Genomic DNA, 17,978 nt, shown 5'->3' on the forward strand with positions numbered 1-17,978 from the left:
AGCTCACGTGATATGCTTGCCTGCTTTTTTTCCTAGCTGATCCTAGTAACTTACCTATTGCTAAAAATGGATCTCTATACACAACCTTTTGTACCTAGGTCAGTAGCCTGGTTCTCATTTTGTTTTTCTTTCCCTTGGCATTTCAAATACAAAACTCATGGAAAACCTCTTGTTTTGCTCTGCTATTGTTTCCAGCTTGAACACCATGAATGTGCAGAAATCGTGGTTTCCCTAGCAAGTGACTATGATGAGCTTGGAACTGTGTGAACAGCAGCGATAAACAGTTGTTGACTTCTCTGAGGCTTTTTTTTGTGTCAGAATTGAGATGTACCCCACAGTATAGCTCCAAGGTTTTGTTCCAAAGGAAAAAAAAAGCTGAGACAGTACTGCATTTTTAATGGCTGAGTCATCTGCCTCTGTCCCAACAGCAGAATCTCATTTTAGGACTCCTCTGAAATTCAAGTTTGTTTCCACTGGTAAGTCTACAGTCTGTATTACTGTAATTTTTATTATTATAGTAGCTGATAACAGTGATTTTTTTATTGTAATTGTTTTTGAGATTGCATGGCACCTTTGATTGAAGGATTTCAAAGTGTTGTAGAACAACATGTTTAATTAACCATCACCTGAGCTTTACCAGCAGCTTTGCTTGCAGTAGATTATGGTCTGTGCACTTAGAGTGGGTCATGAGAAACTGACCTTCTGAAAACATTACTTGGTTACAGTTTTTCTCTTCTGCCCACATATTTGCATTTCTAATGAAGGGAGTGGTGTATCACTTAAGCTCATAAGAAAAAAAACCTCAGGTTTATCATCATTATGGCACACATGGAAGTGATTGCTCTGCCTGTATAATAAAAAGCTCAGTGTGAAGAGACTTTCTTGCATCCTCATAAAGAAAAATTGTACAACTAACATTTGAAATTTATAGAATAACTGCAAATTTTGGTAAATAAATTTATAAGGTGAGGTATTGTGTTGTTCAACACCAAGAAGGAGCTGTCAATGCACCATAAAAAAAAAAGATTCTGTGCACTCCTAAGTTGCAAAACACTGTTACTTATGACATCCCAAGGTATATAAATATGATTCATTTTTAAGGTTCTGTTTATTACAGAATCATCTATTAGCATTTAATGAGAGTACTGTCAAGACTATGTTGGAAATAGTTTATTTTTAAAGGGATGTTGCAATTTTAAACATTCTAAAATTAATAATTCATCTTGCTATTATGTCTTGATCCTGTAACTTGTCCTGTGCATACAACTTTTCTGTCTGAAGGGAATCCCACTCGCTGCAGAACAACCCGTTGGGGGCAGTTGGATTTGTTTGCCTGGGATGCCGCCTGAACGCAGGCCAAGAAACACGATCTTAGCACTCCGGGCTGCTTATCGATCTGGTGGCTGTGTTGGCTGTAAAAAGGGGAAAAAAAAAGTGCTTTTTTTCCTGTAGGCTTTAAGTGTCTGTCTCCCTTGCTGACTGCACCTCTGAAAAGTCAGGTCTTTATCATTGTCCAAGAACAACTGTCTCCTTTTTCTCCTGAAAAGCTCATGACTACACTAGATGAGGATTTAAGAGAGCTGGGTTCTGTTTTTAGCTCTAATAGTAGCTTGTCAAATCTTGATGAAGCTTTTTGCCTCAATTTTCTAATCTGTAAAATGGGCATAATGATACCAGCATCTTTCTTGTGGTGCTTTGAGATGTACTGATTAGAAATGCTACTATGACCTTTCCTGTAGCTACTATCTCCTCGTAAAAGGCCTGATTCTGTTAGATGTTACCTGAATGGTAATGAGACCTCTTAATGCTTAGTAATGCTTAATATTTAATGTTCAGTCTGTGCTCAGCACTGTGCAGAAGTAGGTCCAAATAATGATTTTTTTTTCTTTTTTTTTTTTTTCACATCAGGTTTTTCTTTATTTTGCCCCATTACAAGTCTATGTTATATTTTCTATTTAATGTTTTGGAAGTCTTCAGCTAAACTAACAGGAGGGCATTAGTTTTGCATCCTGTTCAAAAGAATTAGGAGTGCAGCTAAGCTGATGCCACCATTGCTTCCAGTGTTAAAATACATATGCTTTCTCATTGTTTGGGGCCAAAATATCCTTGACTCCTGTGCATAACAGTTAATTCTCAGTGCAGCAATGCTCACTAATATGAGTGAGTGTGGGTCTGATGTATGACAGAATGCTTTTCTGCCAAGAAGCCACTCATACCTCCTGCAGCTGCTGTTTTTGCTGTTCAGCCTGGAAGGAATTTTATAGACCTGTTCTTCCTATTCCCTAGAAAAAAACCAAAAACCAACAGTGCTTCAGGAGAGAGAAGAGGCTGAAATTAATTCCAATTAAAAAATGTTGACATATTAACAGGATCCTTTCGATAGCTTCTTGAGGTGAAAAAATACGAATACATGAATATATGTGATTTCTCTCTCTGACACCTCTTATACCCCACCTCCCAGATGTACTTGACATATTAGTTAAGTGCACTTCCTTGGTAGCTTGTTAACATTATAGATCATCCAAGGAAACTTCTTAGTAAGTTTGTACTCCATTTAAGCAAACTGCAGATTGTCCTGCAGTCAGCAAATAAAGCTTCTCAGATAGCTGAAGCAATTAAAAAATTCTAGTACAGAGAAGGTAGAGTGAAATTTCTCCTGTCCTAAGGTAAAGGTACTATTTTATTCCCAGATAATATTGCTTTGTTGACTGCATATGAAAATAATGCTTTTTTATTTTTTCTGAAGTTGTGGGATAAGGTGACCACAGTAAGGAATCCAGTGTTCTACCTACTCCTTATATTTGCAGAGATAAAGTAAGACAGAAAAGGCAGCAATCTGATTAGTTAAAAGTGATTATAATTTGTTTTGGTGTAGGTCAACCGTTGTCTAGAGGATAAGATCAAAAATCTGTTCTACTTTGCTTTCTTTGGTCTTGTGCTGAAAAGGTTTTATTTTTACTACTTGGCCCTTTTCCCAGAGATTCTTGGGAATTTAGCTCAAATTGGAATGCATTTTTCCCAACTGAAGAGTGAATTGTTCTAGGTGTAAAAATTACACTTGCTTTATTAATGATTCCTTTACATGACAGTGTAGACCCTAAAAGCATCAAATCAAGACTCAAGTAATCCTGTTTAGAACTTGGCTGTTTAATGAAGCTGCAGCCTTTGTTGTAGAAGTGCCTAATTTTATGCACCAAGCAAGTGAGATATTTCAGGAGGTTTCCAGAATGATTTCTTTAGGCAACAAATTAATGGCAGGAGTCATGAGAGTCAGCAGCAAGGAATGGAGGCAATCAGTGCAAATATTGAGCAATCTGAAAGGAGCTAATAGCAAGGTTTAGCTCAGAAAATAATACATAGAGGGTGCAAATATTTTCTATGTAACTCACACACAAAGATATAATTCTCTAATCTTAAGAAACTGATTTGTTAGTGGGGAGGGAAGAGAAACAGTCACGTTCAGATTACAGTTTTCCTGAGTTGTGGTGCAATTAATTTTTCAGAATTTCATTCTCAGGTCTCATGTGTGGCCACCTCTGAGCATGCACAAAATCTTCCTTAATTGCTTCTGACTTGTACTTTGGTTTATGTCTTATAAGCTGATCTATTAGGTGGTAACTGATGAGAAGAGGAAGAAAGGGTTATTTTAATTTAAATTAATCTCTTTGTGACAGCAGGGTTTGGCTGAGTGGATCTATTTATTACTAGGACCAACAGGTCAGGTGGCTAAGTGTTTTGGTACTGTTTTATTTAAAACACACTTTAAAATACACACAGCCTGAAATCCTGACTTCATGACTGATTGTATAGCTGGGAGCTTGGATGTTTGGTGAGATGACCTCACTACCCAATCTGGAGAGCTCAGCTTGAGACAAGGTTCAGTTTACAAGGTGTTTTAAAATTAGCCGGGACCCACATTGTGGCTACATTGAGATTTGTGAAGGAAATTGACAAATGAAGAGCCCAGGGATAAGTATTGACTTCTTGTTTCAAGAAGGAGTATCTGTGTTCTTGAGCCTGAAAGCCCTTAACAATATCTTGTGAAGTTATCTGTTTCATGGATCATTACATTAGAGAGGCTCCTTATGCCTTAATTTCATGTTTATATTACTGTGCTGATGAATAATTGTATATGGCAATGCCCTTTGTAAGGAAACATCAGCACAAAATGATTTTTTTTAGATTGCAGGCCCATAGGTGGAGATGCTTCTGTAATAGCATGCGACACACATCCTGCTCCCGTAAATGCCAAGTAGCAAAAGCAAGGAGGAGCAGTAGTTTGATGGTCAGAAGGCACATGGGCAGCACCACACAGGGGTACCACAGGTGGCTGACACCGGGGTTGGAGGCAGCCTCGCGCACAGGGCCTGTGCTCTGCGGAGGGAGCCCATTTATAACCCGCCGCAGGAACTCTGCTTCAGCAGAATCTGTGGATTCTCTCGTACAGAAAGATAGGAGCACTAGTATGACAGCATGGGGAATATGCCCCTCTCAGGACAAGATTTTGTCTTTGTTTTATGAGCATCATTTATGACTGTGACCTTCAATGCAGAGAAAGTATCTAGTTTATGGTAGTGGTGAATGCATCTAGGAAGCAGTAAGAGGCCAATCAAGGCCTCAGCAGATGTTTCCACTGTGGCAGAGTAGAAGGGTTGCTACTAGCAGAATCACTGATTTTTATGTGATCCGTGCTCAGCTGCTGATAAAGAAGGGGAGATGGGGCAGACATGGGAAAATTTCAACCAGATGATGGAGAAAAATGATAGTGCTCCAATGCTGTAAAGGAGACATACCTGCTAAAGAAAAGGAGGTAAGTCCAACATCCTTCTGCAAAGGAAGGGATCAATGCTCCAAAGAAGATGTTTTTCAAATATTTGTGTTTTTTTTTTTTACAAATGTTGCTGTGCTCTAGCACTAGCTAAAATTGGAGTAGGTGTTTCTAGGAAATTCCACTGAATGTTTATTTATTTATTTATTTATTTTAAACATGAACCAGAACAGCTACAGCTAGGTCTAATTCTGGGAAAATGGCCTATCAGCAGACTTGAGTTGGGCCTTACCACTGGTTCCTGGCCCTGGGCTCTAGGACTAAACGATCCCTTGCAGAGGACTTTAGAATGGTTTTCTATATCCAGAAACTTTCTGGAGAGACTGAGAGTAAAGACAGTATTTGGAATCTTGCCAGATTCAGCTGGCTTGGAAATGTGTGGGATGCAACTGTTGGGTTCAATTACTGCAGATTGATGATTCCCTACCAAAGGGACTCAGCCATGGTAAGATAAATAGTAATTTGATTCTCCCTTACATTTTTCCAAAATCTTTAATGGGAAAAATTATATATTTGTATGCAAATATTTCCTGAATCAATAAAGAGCTGAGGCCATAAATAAAAAAGATAGTATGTTCTTGCATTTATTTTTCCATGGGAAAAAGATGTTTCCTCTCCTCTGATATTTTCTTGCATTTCACATCATTTAACAATTTCAGAATGGAATGAGAAGGGAAACCTTAAAGTGATGTTAGAGATGATCAGTTCAGACTTCTCACCATTTGCCTGTCATCCATCTGTCCTGGTCCCCAGAGCATGCTGTTTCTTATTGATGGAAATGGGTATGTTTCCTGCAAGCACTTCAATTAAGACAACATGTTTTCTCTTTATTTGCATTTTTCTCTTTGAGAAGTCAGCACTGTAAATTAATTTTTAACACGTACTAGGAGTTAGCATTAAAGGGGTATTCTTTTAGTTGATATGTTTGTGAAGTATATTTTTTTAAATGGAAATATCCTTTAATAGATTTTAACCATTTTCTAAAGTTTCTATTTTTTTTTTTTTTACTTTTTCACTGGCATCTTTGAAATAAAGTGGCCTGTGCTCCTTCATTGATCAACAGTTAATGTCTTTGAGTCCTAAAGGAGAACTGTGCATTTTGCATTCGTTTGGGAAAACTGAGAGTTTTTTACCTTCATGAAAGGCCTATTTATTCTCCTAGGCAGCTCAAAATATCTGCTAAACTGGATTTTCTGTTTAAGGGCTTAGAGCCCTTAAGTTGGTGTCTCTGCTCGAAAGAACAGTATCTCTGCCCTTTCTATGTTCCTTTCCTGACTGTAGTACCATTTTACCATCTAGTGAGTTCTCTCTGATAAACCTGGTCATAAGTAATAATATTTTGTATTTTTAATTGGTAGCTGCTGGAAAACAGATTCCATTATATGTTCTTGACTTCTTAGCTGTTGTCAAGCTAGCTTGGATTCTGATGATTTACTACCTTGTAGAATCTATGACTTGGTTTCATAAGCTTTGTAGAGAAAAAATTATGCTGTAAAATCTCTGCTGAAGAAGCAGTTGGAAGGAAAAAAGAAGACATTCAATTTTCTAAGCAAGCACATGTTTTGGGTTTTTAAGAGTGTGATTCTGTCAAACTTCTTGGAGCAGGAGACCTTTAAGTGTATTTAGTACAACTCCACACATATCACTTAGGCAGGCAATGTGTGAATTCTTATTCATAACTGAAGTGTCTGTCATTAGATACTAATTTGTATTATAATGGCACTAGTAGATCAAATTGGTTCCTGGGCTCCTATTGTATTTTCAAGGCTTGTTTTTGTCTTTGTTTTTTGTAGTACTGATGACGCATCCATTTAGGAAAAAGGAATTTTGTTAAAACTTCTTTAGCAGGAAGGAATTTTGGCACCTACATCAATGCTGATAGTAGAGAGCATCTGCACTGTTTGCTGTGATCATGTAGAGAAAGAGTTGACTTAGTTTCTACAGCAGTTATGACTATAATTTCCCTCAATTGCAGTCTACTTTCATTTAATTTGTGCTCAAGGGCCCTTCACATAGAATGATTTCTGCTGGGTGAAAGATCTTGCTACAGCTGAGAGGTCACAATATAATACACTCTATTGATTGTAATGAATACTTGGTATTTGCTGTACGCAGGATGCATGGAGGAATCCCTTTGTAATCCAGAAATAAAAGTAAAATATAGATTGATTGTATCTACGGCTTGAAGTTGAATTAATGGAGGCTTGGTTTCATTTTTTAGTGGTCTGTCACCAGCTTGACTGTGCAAACTCTGTGGTTTTTAAGTTTACCTTTGTGTAACAGCCTTTTTGTGGTGTTATTGTTGCCTGATGTACATGTAACCAAAGGCCTGCAGAGGAACTTTCTGAGTCCTTTCCCAAAATCTGGAAAACAGATTATTTAATGTAATTTGAGAAGCAGGATTATAGCTCTCATAAAAGAAAAAGTATTTCCTAATTCTAACATGAACACAATCTTTCCTAGCAGGCAATGAATAAAAATAAATCAGTTCTCTTTGGGAAAGAAATCAGTTTACAGGTGTCTTCCCAAAAGACAGAGGAGGATGAGGACAAGGCTATTAATTCCTCTCCTTTCTTCCTTTGTTCCCACGACTTATTGGACCATCTATGTGTTTCTTGTCTGCACAAGTCACAGGCTGTCAGATTGTTCCCAGGTAAAAAAACCACAGCTACTGCTTTCAATTCCCTTCTCTATGCATTTGTCAAAGAAGGAAAAGTTGCATTTGTGAGAGTCAGGGCAGGCTGCAGGTGGTGAAAAGCATTCTTAGTGCTGCAGTATTCCTTACACTGAGCAGTACAGCTGGAGACAACACTTCCAGTTTTGTTTGTAGGTCCTGGCAGCACTTGGTGAAGGAGAAACAACCGTGCTGTGAGATCTAGAGAACAGGCCCTTATATACATATATGATAGCTGGCCGTTGTGCTGCATCATACTGCTTGATACGATTAATGTGGCCATCTCATGAAACAGGGGATTTCTTTCCCTTTTTGAGTTCAGTTGCCCTACATAAAACCCATTTGTATATTTGGGAGTTAATATGCTAAAGAAAACACAATTAGGTATATTTTTTAATTAAAATCCAATAAAGTCCTACTTAAAAAGGAGGAGAAGGACTGCAATAAAACCTCAAAACCCATATCCAGCCAACCTGGGACAAATCTATAATTATATAAATTATGCCAAATTGTTGACTTCAGAGTCATGGTACATCTGCACGCTATGGTGGAATTTGTCTCAGATGATTTACCACATCAAATTAGACTTGATATCAATCTGCTCTACAAACTTGTCTCTGAATGTGGCCAGCACCAGATGTTTCAGAGGAGAGGTGGAAGGAACCACCTGCATCACATGGAAATGAAGCTAATGTGTTCTTTGCATTAGGTGCGCTTCTGAGTAGTGGATAGATACAGATCTAAGTCTGAAAGCAGAAAATGTATTATTATTATTATCATCATCATCACAAAGTTTATGGCAACTGGGTGTTTTTGCTGGTTTTATACATGTAAGTTTGCTTATAGTTTTAATCAAAACTCTTTAATTTAAAACGGTTTCAGTATCAGTAAGTCTTTCATCTGCGGCAAGAAGATACAGCTGTATCTCCAGAGAAACCGTATTTGTGACATTAGCCCCCCAACAATCAGCATTAGGAGAGGAAGTGACAAATTTTGGAGCTGTTTTTAATGGGATCTCATATGCAGGAAGAAGGTTTGCGTTTATTAATTTAATGTTTTACAATGGCTGTAATGCATAATGAAACCCTTTCTAGACTTTCTGAACCTTCTGCAGCAGTCCTTCTTATTTTCATGCTCATCAGAATTAATATGAATTCAGTTTGACTATTGAGTTTCAAAGTGCATTTCCTATGATTATGGTTTAGGTCAGGATGGATGGAACTCAGATATCAAATACCATGCAATTAATAGAAGTGTATGATGAAGTTTGGGTAGTCATTGTCTCTGTGAAAGAGTGATTCTTAATGCATAGAAAATAACAAAAAGTTACAGAAATGGCATTGTTTTTACTTCCAGTTTAGCTGCTTACCTGAGCAGGAGTTGTAAATGGTAGGAGTAGCGCATTAAGTGTGCTGGTGTGGGCTGCATGATCTCAGAGCTCAAGGTCAGGTTGTCCCAGAGGAACAGCTGTGCTGCAGTCTCTTTGGACTGAGATGAATGACTGTTATGAGGTGGAGAGTATTTTCCAGATTGTTTGAAGTTTGTGGCTGAAGGACTGTTGTGAGCTTTTGCTCTTTCAGTGTTTTAGTAAGTTGCTGGGTAAATGCTCTTGGCTAAATTAGTTCTGCTATTTCTGTCAGTTATAATTCTCTTTTCATTACAACTGTCTAGCTGTGCTTTACCTGACAAAGTTACATCCTTAAAAACTACATAGCAGCACGCAGAATGTCAACCTATTTACACAAGCAATATCAGCTCAATAGCCCAAGACACCTAATATTTTTCATTTATAGAGTGGAGAAAAAAAAAGCATCTTAGAATTTGAATAAGTAAAAATAACCACCATATGAGGTGTACAGAATTGAAAATTGAAAAAAAAGACAGAAAAACAAGCCAGAGAATATCAGCTAGAATGGCAGAGCTGAGACTGATTCTTTTCCTCTCTTTCCCTGTGCATTGAGAGCAAACTGATAACAGCAGAAACCACATAGCCCAATGGAGCTTCTCTCATGTCACCAAAGGCAGGCTGGCTGCTAGCACTGCCTGGATTTCATGGTTGATGTGACCTTGGCAGTGACAGTGTGTTGCCACAAGTGCTAAGGGATCATAGCTCATCAAACTCAAGAGATGGTGCTATCTCAGGATTTTCAGCCTGCTCTGAAATCATTGGAAAGACTTGTATTGGCTCTAGTGGCTTTAGACCATGTTATAACAACATGAGGAGTTTCCTTATCTTGTGTCTTAATGGTTTTTAAAGAGAGAATTAGCAGTATTAGCTAGGAAGGACCTAGCTCCCATGTCTGGCACGTGATTTGTACATTGCGACTCTGAGTTCATAAATTGGTGTGTATGACAGTCTTCAACAATTACTGGAAAAATAAAAGTCTCACTAATACCTAGTTCTAACTTGTTTTTAGTTCTTAATGATTCCTAAGGTGGTTAAACTGAGACATGTACAACAAAACTCCTCTGAAACTTCAAGGAAAGATAATAATATTTATATTTGGCTTAAAAAAAAGGAAAAAAATAATTGTACTGATGCTTTTCCCCCTTAATGTTTATACTGCCATTTCTTTAGTTGGTTTTTGACTGTTGGATATATTTCTAACCAACTTACATAAAACTAAGAACAGAAAGACTGATCCTCCTTTCAAGAGGCTTTTTTTCATGCTTCTTTCTTTTTTTTCACATTGGGAAAACGAAGTCTGGTTTTCAGTTGTTATGTTGGAAGACGTGATTTGGGTCAAACTTAATGATGGCCTTGTGGCTGCACAGGAATCACATCTTACCTTACATCTAGTCTGATTTTTTTAAACTCAAGGTTTCTGTTGTTTTTGATTCTGATCATTAGGAAACCCTTCCCCAGAGATGTCAGAAAAGGCCTTCTGTTTTTCTCTCATATATTTCCTCAAAACTGCCTATTTTAAAGCAATATCCCCATAGAACTCTGGCAATATACTGGCTACAGAGGTAATGGGCTAATGTACAGAAAAATAAATGTTTGTGGCTCTTGTTTTATGGTCAGCAAATGTTCTTGTGTGTGTTCTTGTCTCAGATTATAAGCAAGGATGCAACTGATAGCAAAGATGGGATGGTATAGAGACATGATGTTACTGATGTATAATGAAGACAGAATATGAATTGCTTCAAAGTTAAACATTTCTGAGATGTGTAAGAGAGGTGTTGAATTTTTGCTTATTGGAGATTTGTCACATGTTGAGTTCTTCAGTGTAAAAGTCCTATATAAATAGAGGAAAATAAGATGGACTGTTTTGTGTTGGTGAAGATTGAAAGTTATTTTCTTTCTCATTCATATTGTAGTTTGCATTACAAAATCCAGTCAAAGTACAGTGGGCTTGAATTACCTATGAAACCGAAGTCATTCATCATGGAACAGAATAATCTTAATCATATTCTGCTGGAATAGAAAATTAGTCCTTTAACACGATGAAGGCCTACACTACCTAAGTCTTTGAAGGAAGAGACCTCTTTCAACTCACAACTAATGAAAAGAGTTGAGCCCTATCTGTGGGCTAGTTGGTCTTCCATTGCTGTGATCTGTGGCCCAAGGTTTTCACACAAACACTTAAGGGTAGCAGACCTGCCAAACAGCAGGTGGCCTGGTGCAAGATGCTTGAGTCCCGATAAAAACTTAAATCTTTCCAGGCCTGCAATATCTGATGCATTAATCTGCACATAATGAGACAAATCTTTATTATCTCACACAATAGAGCTGAAACGTAAATAAATACGGCTTCAAACCTCCCCATCCCCCTTTTACGAAGTAAGCTTTATTCTTACACAGAAATGAGGAAAGTCATTTATTGCTGGCTTGGATACAATGCTCTTGTTATCAGGCTAGAGTCATAGCTGCAATAGCAGAGTGTAGTAGAAATGCATGGAAATATTAACTTCCAAATTAAGCACAGTATTTGTAAGCTGCAGTTGGGAGCAGAGGATTTTTAATAAGAAGTCTTGACAACACTTAAATGAATTGTTTTTGTCCCGGTAAAAAGTGTGGCCTTGATAAATTTCTGCTACTGAAAAGCAAGTTAATTTCCCCTGTTCAATTCTTCTTTTAGTGGCTGTTATACATCATAGGAACTAATTTATGGGGGAAAGCACTGCGCGGGAATTGATGATTATTTTAAGAACAGATCAGCACAAAACTACTCACATGAGTAAAGAAGGCTGGGATTTGGTTCCCCATTCATACTCCACAAATGCTATTACCAGATGCTTCAGCAGCTGGAATCAGTTCCCCCCATCTTTGTGGCACATAAGAATGTAGTGTAACCCAAGGGTTTGCACTTCATTCTAATACTGCTGGCTCATGAGAGTGCTGACATTGGTTTTGTGTTCTGACACAACACATTAAAAAAAAAAATCAACAGCACTGGTTTACCAGTTTTAAACAGGTTAACTCTTAAACCTGTATCTGTTTGCAGTAGGAAGCAGGTACCATTAGAATCTCATGCTGCAGCTGCTTATCACCCCCCTTTGTGGTGTGAGATGCTATCACTCATTCAGGGCTGCCAGCAATGCCTAACCCTCTTCTATCGAAATGAATCCAGTCAATCTACATTTACAATGTAAACTGTTTATGTTCAGGTGGGTGTTGTGGCCAAAGCAGGCTAGGGAATGCATAAACAAGTAGATACAGGGTACCCTCCACAAGCAAGGCACAATCTGCTTGTTTCTTTCTACTGGAATCTGTTATCATGACCACATTACTATCCTTTCCTAATAAAAGCTGATGCTTTTCCACCCAGTTTTCCCATCTCAGTATAGCAACTTCAGGAAAAACGAATCCAGGTGGAAGTCTATGAAGCATCCACTTTTTTCTGGAAAAAAGTCCTTATGGACTGATACCTGCAAAACCACATGGCTGCATGGGAAGTAAATGTTAACTGATCTTTGTTAGAGCTATCACAGTCACCATGGCAGTTTTTCTCCAGTGTGTTTGGTTGTGATTTGAAAATGGCACTGCCACAGGAAAGACAGAGGGATCAGAAATTCTGCTATCTTTCAGTGGAACACCTGCCCTATTCATGACTCCAGACTACGGAGAAGTGCTGGGGGAAAGCACAGAACAGATAACTGGAGAAGAATAGATCATTGCTGTAAAGATGGAGGTTTTTTCAAATGTTGTATATGTTGAAGGCTTTGTCAACAGTCCCTGGGCAGGTGTAATTCTGATGGCTGGCTCCAAAAGGGCTGGCCCAGGCTGCTACAATTATGCAGACTTTGCAGATTCAGCCTCTGCAAAAGTCTGTGGTCTTCTGAACACACAAAATTCCCAGACCAGTCAACAATTTCAAGAGCAGCATTTGGCCTCATGCTGTCAGCTTCAGTAATTATGCTGTTCAATTAAATTCAAGTGGGAAAGTCACCTAGGCAATTTTGAAAAATCGTAACTCTAATGAATAAGAAGGAGGAAACAAGCATATGTTTATATATATATAAAAATATATAGTGTACATACATACTGTAGTGTATGTTGAATGTTATGCTACTAAGAACAATTCCATTTTCCCAAGCTGTTGGGCTATGCTCATCCCTGTGGCACATGAGAGCCTTCCATTAGTGCATTAATCCATGTACCTTACACATCTCTAACACACTTATCCTCAGATTCTTCTAGGAGGAAAACCTTGTCCAATTAGATCTCTTATTTTCATGGACCTGAGGGATTTTATTTATTTGTTTGCTCTTTCAGTTTACATGCTCCTACGTAAATATGTAGATAAGGGAAGATCAGAGGATTTTGCCTTGCACTGGAAGCAGAAGATACAAAGGTCTGCCAAAGGCTCATTAATCCACAACTGATCCTGAGGTTTCCAACTTATCCTCTGTTGCTTTGTCATATGAAGCCTTACACAGGGCACTTGGAGTGCAGAAGGAGTATGCCCTGGATGCCAGCCAAATGAAAGAAGACAGCTGAGGGGTAAGTGCTAATGCTGCTGAGGGCTGTGGGATCTGAAAATAGAAGGAAAATAATTGCTGCTGAAGTGAATTTTCCAGCATACATGTGAGAATATGAGGATAGAGCCAAATAGGTTCAGAAAGGGTTTTCAGTAACACCTGCCTGAAACTCAGCCTCTGTCAGGCACAGAGGGTCTGTCTTTATTTATATCAACCATTCAACCACTTTAATGCAACATCTACTCCTCCATAACCCTGTTTGGACTCTCTCCCCCTCTCTGTGTAATTTTTTGGCTCCTGCATAGCAAAATTATTCTGACTTTCATCTCTAACTCATCAGAATTCTGATGCTGGTGTCAGTGTTTTCCATAATGCCCGACCCAGGGTAAGATGAGGAGCAGCACAATTATTAGACCTCTTTCTCTCCTATTCTGTTTTAAAAGTATCACTTCTTTTTGACATTACCTAAGATGTGTCCTAGGCAAACACCCTGTCCTACCTTTATTTACGTGTAGTTCACAGCATTTTGTGCTGCGCTGACAGCTTTTAAAGGCGAATTATTTATTCTCTCAGGTGTCAGAGAAATCTGGGGTCTCTGCCTAGTGCTAGGCAGTTACACAAAACATGATTGCTCTGATGAATAGGATAATCAGCTTTTAGGAGTGTGTGACCACCAGTGGAGTGCATGGACTTGCATGCCAGCTTTTAAAAAGAGTGAGTTAGCAGCTGGTCAGCTTGACTCTGGTGCACTACAGGGCAGGTAGGTAATCTGACAGACCCGGCATGGTGAGACAACAAAGGGCAGGACAGCAGTGAGAAGACTGAGGAGGTCTAAAAAATTATATCTGACATATACAGATACAACCATATGAACTCTTCCTTCCTCTGCTGCAACTCATCATGATGCCCTTTTGGAAGGGTTTCTCCAGTTGGCAGAAGATTGCTAGTTCATTTGGGAGAACTCCATCATGAAGCTGGAGGGATTTTGAACCAAAAACACCAGAACAACCCACATAATCACACTTTTCCCTCCCAGCTGATGTAGACTAGCCCTTAGCCAGAATGACTGGGTGGACAACTGAGTTCTGCTGGTTTGATCTAGTTCCCTGATCTTAAAAGCCAACTAGCTTGAGTTGAAAGCCTTTGTCACACAGATGGTAAAAGGGAAGTTTGGGTTATATACAGAAAATGGAGATTTTTGAGCTACAACTTTATTTAATTGTGATATAAAGACAAGTTCTTTTCCCCACTGTATACAGCCTGAAAGAGTCTTACACAGAAGACCGTCTTTTACCACTGTGATCTCTGTTACAGAAGAAGGAGCTTTGGCGGGAAGGGAATGAGACCCTGGCCACTTTCACTATACAGGTTCTGGACCAGGCTTCTAAACAGAGAAAAAGTTCAAGGTTTTATCAGCAGCATTTTTCCTGGCATGTTTTGTCAGCTGTGAGTTATTTCTCTTACTTCTCTCAGCTGGTGAGAACTGATTTATGAAAGAAGTACAGCTAGATTTAGGTAGTACTGGACTCAAACAAGTATACACTGACTTTCATAAAGTTTATGATATGAGCTTGGTGCTCCACTGACTTGGTAAATGGAGATTTGGTTCACATCTAATTCACATCTTCCCAGTAATTTTACTTTACTCATTCTTGACTATCCTTAGTAAGTCAGTATCTTGTATGTACATATATAACAGGTAAATGCTATCTGTGTCAGACATGAGACACTTGCCTTCCCTCAGAATCATTATAATGAGATTATTTGCCCTCAATGTAACATATGATGATCTTGAAATATCCTAACCATATAATTTCATGCAATTTAGTCAATAAGACATAGTTTATTTTGATATAATTTATTTTCAAGCAGTCAATTATTAAAATCTGTTAGAGAATACATTTAGATCAGTTTTAGCAGTTATTTCTCTTCCATACTCCACAAAAGATTTAAAACATTCAAGTATCTCATTTCATTTGTACTGCTTGCTTGACAGATAATGCACTTTTTGTAAACATGTTTTTCTTTTATCAACACTTGGAATTGACTGGGAATCAACAGAACAGAATTGGCTGCCAAGGCCTCATGTGAGCCACAGCTCCTGAGAGCTTGTGCTTTGAATGTGTATCTGCTCTCCTTCAGAATCAGCGGGGTCACTAGAGTCCCCATAACACAGGGCCATATACTTTCTTTTACCTCTTCTGAGTGTGTAGGAATGCCAGTCAAATGACATTTCCTGAGGGATGTAGTGATCAGAGGATACATGTCCAGTTAGGCTCCCAGGCACTCACCAGCTGCAGCTGGTGCTGCAGTGTTTTCTTTGCTATGAGGGAGAAGAAACGTGGTCTGCTGGCAACCGCAGCCTGAAGGATGTCCTTGGGACATTCCCCCAGATGTTTCTATTACTGTCAGGTTGGTTGCTACCTGCATAAAGTCTTTTTGGTGTCTGGGATCAGGATCTCCCTTTCTCATGCTTGGACTAGATGATCTGAGACTGACTTTTTCAAGCTTGATAATTCAATGATTCTAATTGATTGAAATGGGCTCTCTGTGTGCTCCTGGAAGTACAGGCAGTCTGTGTTTCTACAAAAATACAAGGTTTGAACAGTTAACAGAAGAGCTCAAAAAAAAAATCTAGGTTTTTTTTTATTTTCTTGAACCCTGTAGAGATAGTGAAAAAAATGGAAAAGGAAAAAGGTGTTCTACTCTACTGACTTGAAACATATATGGGCATGATTTTCATGAGCTTACTAATGTGACTGTCATGTCTTTTACACAAAAATCATCATTTGCATTTTCCATTTAAGAACATTATATTCTTTGTAAGCTTACTTGAATCCTGTAAAGAGAGCTTGACAGTTCCTAAAGAGAAAAAAGACCACATTATTATTTTGTCACTTGTAGAAATGCTAATGGCAGGATATGAAGGACAGCGTAATTACAGTGTTGCTCTAGTGATTCTTCAGTAAATGTTTTCTCAGTACTTTAATTATAAACTACATATTTCAGCAGTTTAACTTTCTAAATTCTCAGTCAAACACCCTTTGGGTTTCATTCACACTTTGTGGTGCTTGTTGGTGTAAAAAAGCCTCATCTACTCAACAGCGAAGTCCCGTGCAGTTGGGAGCATCCACATCTATGGAGGACAGCTGGGCTGAAGAGAAGGGGCAAAGAAGGAACTGTCTTTTTCTGCCTAAGAACTAAACTGTTGTTGAGAAATAGGTGCACTGAAGCAAACAGGAGTGATAAAATCCTTGGAAGAGAAGCCAGGGAGAGGGTTAGGCATATATCAAGCAAATTTGACAGGCCAAGCCAAAAATCTGCAGAATATGTAAATGAAATCAGATGAGGTCAAAGGACAGCAAGAATAAGAGATTTCTGCAACTCTCTAGACAGCTTTATAGAGACCTGCTACCTCAGCATATCTGAATTTTGGGAAGGAAACTTAACAGAGGGAAAGAATAAAGCCTTCAAAATAACATCTTCTTAGATGCTTGTCCAGCAGGCAGAATTCTCCATATTCTAGAAAACTATTTTTTAGTTATTGAATCCATTTGCAAAACTTTGGTTGAGGAAATTTACTTTTCAGGCAATGTATACTGAAATTCCATTGGGATTTATATGCAATATTTTTAGACTCATGCCTATGAATTTATGAATAAGAGCTGACTTACTATGTGACCAAATACTTTCCTGAAGCAGGGCCAAGAGAAGGGACAGATAGTTCTGTTATGCTCCTTAAGAAATAAATCTAAAAGCAGATAATATCATGTAACAACACTGCAAACTTCTCAAAACTGGAAAGCACAAATCCAATGATTAGCAAGATTCCTTTGTTCAGAGAACAGCAATTTGAGAAGCCTGATCTGTAAAGCCTCAAAGACCTCATTAGGAGCTTGTAATCCTTAGTTTGTTTATGTACTGTTATAAGGGTACACTGACAGTCTTGCCTCAAGAGCTGCTTGTCCTTGGTGGGGAAGAATATGAAGCTCAGAATCTTAACTTTTGTGATAAGATAGTGTGTTGTGATTGATTTCAGTAATGATGACATAGGAGCTGGGGAGGGGGATTGAGGGAGGGAGCAAACTCATGCAGTTCTGGAATATTTTGCAATGGTTTTAAAATAAGAATGGGTAGTACCTTGATTTCCTCTTGTTACTGTCTGTCGCCAAGCCCTCCCTTGCTCACCCATCTTTCTACTTCAAGCAAAGGATTTTTGAAAGTGGGAGGTCTCAGAACAGTTCAAATATTTCATTTCCTATAAAAATATTATTTTTGCTCCTTGACAAGGGAGGTAAAGCTGGTTTCATTCTGAGAAACCACAAAATTCATGGGAAAGCTGAATATATATCATCTTTGGTAACATTCATTTTCTCAGGACTGTGCTACAGCTGGTTTTTGCTTTTTTGGTTTTCTCCCCCTTCATCCTCCTGCTGTGAGATGCAGTGCTCTACTGTGGAAATAGCATTTATGTGCCCGTATGTGAGGAAGTAGCCAGCATTCAAAAAATCTTAACAAAGATTTATGAGGCAAATTATGTTGTTTGTTAAA

General features: G+C 38.5%; 1 long non-coding RNA gene across 3 annotated transcripts in view; it reads left to right on the forward strand.

Annotated features, from left to right (window-relative positions):
* Window positions 1-201: 201 nt before the first annotated feature.
* LOC108446197 overlaps window positions 202-17,978 on the forward strand; it is a 67,754-nt gene continuing 49,977 nt past the window's right edge. For all 3 annotated transcript variants that reach the window (XR_001861318.1, XR_001861320.1, XR_001861319.1), the window contains exons 1-2: window positions 202-476; window positions 13,222-13,449. This is a non-coding gene — a long non-coding RNA (uncharacterized LOC108446197). The remainder of the gene's footprint in view (window positions 477-13,221; window positions 13,450-17,978) is intronic.

This window comes from Corvus brachyrhynchos, unplaced genomic scaffold, assembly GCF_000691975.1.
Source record: "Corvus brachyrhynchos isolate BGI_N302 unplaced genomic scaffold, ASM69197v1 scaffold53, whole genome shotgun sequence".
In the NCBI taxonomy this organism is placed as follows: Eukaryota; Metazoa; Chordata; class Aves; order Passeriformes; family Corvidae; genus Corvus; species Corvus brachyrhynchos.